Source organism: Penaeus vannamei, chromosome 29 (assembly GCF_042767895.1).
Source record: "Penaeus vannamei isolate JL-2024 chromosome 29, ASM4276789v1, whole genome shotgun sequence".
NCBI lineage: Eukaryota > Metazoa > Arthropoda > Malacostraca > Decapoda > Penaeidae > Penaeus > Penaeus vannamei.
Genome location: NC_091577.1, coordinates 26,281,729 through 26,284,228, shown reverse-complemented (window position 1 = coordinate 26,284,228; position 2,500 = coordinate 26,281,729).

Genomic DNA, 2,500 nt, shown 5'->3' with positions numbered 1-2,500 from the left:
TTTACCCGCCCCCCTCCTCATCCACCTCATCATTATTCTACCCCTCTTGGCCCTCGTCTTCTTACGAAACCAAGTTCAAAGGAATCAAAACATTTTCAGGGAACTTCAGAGCGTTTTAATTCGGACTGAGTTGAAGTACCCGATATTTCCGACTCGAGGGGTTAATGGCCCTACTTATGATGTCATCTTCGTGAGCTTCTCTCTCTCTCTTTCACCCTCCATTCCTCCCTCCCTCCCCCCTCTCAACTCCTCTCTCTCTCTCTCTCTTTCCCTCCCTCCCTCCCTCTCTTTCTTTCCCTCCCTCCCTCCCTCTCTTTCTTTCCCTCCCTCCCTCCCTCTCTCTTTCTTTCCCTCCTTCCCTCCCTCTCTTTCACACACCTCCCCCTCCTTCTCTCTCTCTCTCTCTTTCACCTCATCTCTCTCTATCGCACGACCCTTACGATCTGACTTCATTCATTCATTTCACTCAGTCATCGGATAGGGATTGACTTCTTACCCCTGACCTCGATCACTGCCTCTTCTTCTGAATGGCGGAATATTCTTCCAGCTTCAGTGATAAAAATGTCCTATTATACAGTCGCGAAACCCCTTGTCACCGCCACCCTTGCTTGATCGAGTGCCCTTCCCAACACCAATCGTGGTATTACTTGAGCCAGGCACGGACTCGCCCTCTTAAATGCTTACGAAATAAGGTTAGGCATCTCTGGCCCGTTAACCTACCTGACTTAGTGAATTTAGAGAATGCAATATGGATAAGAAAAGAATGTTAATAGAAGAAGAATTGATGATACAATAAATAGGAGACAGCAGGTTCTCTCGTTCTATGTATATGGACACCTGAACATCTTTCTTTATTGAGGCTCCGAGCCCAGTAACAGCAGCAGCCACGCCTCTATTCCACCACTGGCAACCCCCCCCCCCCCCCCCCCGTCCCGCGCCTCGACCCCCACCCACAAGCTCATCTCTTGGCAACTTCTCAAACTCATATTTGAGGATCACTGAGGCGAAAGAGGTCATTGAGAAGTCGTCCGCATAAGCATTAATTTGGGCTTAAGAAACTAGGCCAGGGAATAATAACGTGCCGCTTCTTTACTGATAATAGAGGACAGGTTTAAACAAATCGTTAACATTACGAGCGACAACTTGAGTTAACCGAAGCTTATGTCTAGATCTCCAAATAGGGATAAGCTAAAAAAAAAATTGTCACGTGATGAGGCTGTAGACCAAGAGGCTACTTCACATTTACTAATTCATGTGAACGCATTTAAAACTCAAATTTACTAGCCTACTTATTAGACTTCCTTTCCGTATTACTACCTCAGTTCTTTGTGTTCTACTGTGTTTATATTCCTTTTCATAGCACATTATTAAACAACCTATTTTTTCATTAATCTCTTTCTCTTCTCCTCCTCTCTCTTCTTACTGTCCGTTTGTATGTATGTAGGAAAGTCTACTTTCTCTCTCTCTCTCTCTCTCTCTCCCCCTCCCTCCTGCCCTTCATTCCTCCCTCCCTCTCTCTCCCATTCTTTCTTCTCCTCTTTGTCTGTTTGTATATATGTAGGCAAGTCTGATCTCTCTCTGTCTCTCTCTCTCTATCTGTGTGTGTGTGTTAGTCTCAGTGTCTGTCTCTCTCTCTCTCCCTCTCCCTCCCTCCCTCTCTTTCCCTCCCTCACCCTATCTCTCTCTCTCTCTCTCTCTCTCTATCTGTGTATGTGTGTGTGTGTATGTTAGTCCCTGTCTGTCTGTCTATGTCTCTGTCTGTTTCTCTCTTCCTCTCTCCTTTCCTCCCTCAGCCTCTCTCTCTCTTCCTCTCTCCTTTCCTCCCTCAGCCTCTCTCTCTCTATACACACACACACACACACAAACACACACACACACACACACACATATATATATATATATATATATATATATATATATATATACATATATATATATATATACATACATATATATATATATATATATATATATATATATATATATATATATATATATATATATATATATATATATATATGCGTATGTGCGTGTGTGTGTGTGTTAGTCTCTGTCTGTCTGTCTCTCTCTCTCTGTCTTTATCTCATCCTCTCTATCTTTATTTGCCTCTCTAACTCTCAGTCTGTTTTTGTCTAATCTCATTACTTTTTGTCTGTCTGCTCTGTCTCTTCTCTCTGTCTGTCTGGCTTTCTCTTTTCGTATTTCTGTTTGTCTCTCTCTCCTTACCTCTTTATCTCTCTATAGCTCCTCTTTTCCTCTCCTCTCATTCTGTCTCTGTCTCATTTTATGTCTGGCTGTCGTTCTGCTCTTTCTCTCTTCTCTGCGCTCTGTCTGTCTGTCTGTTTTTTTTCTCTTTCTATTTCTGTCTCTCTCTCTCCTTTCATCTACTGTCTTTGTTTCATTCTGCCTGTCTGTTTATCTGCTCTTTCTCTCTCTCGCCTTACCCACCCCATGTCTGTCTATTTACGAGTAATTCTTTGCCCCTTTCTGTGCAATATTT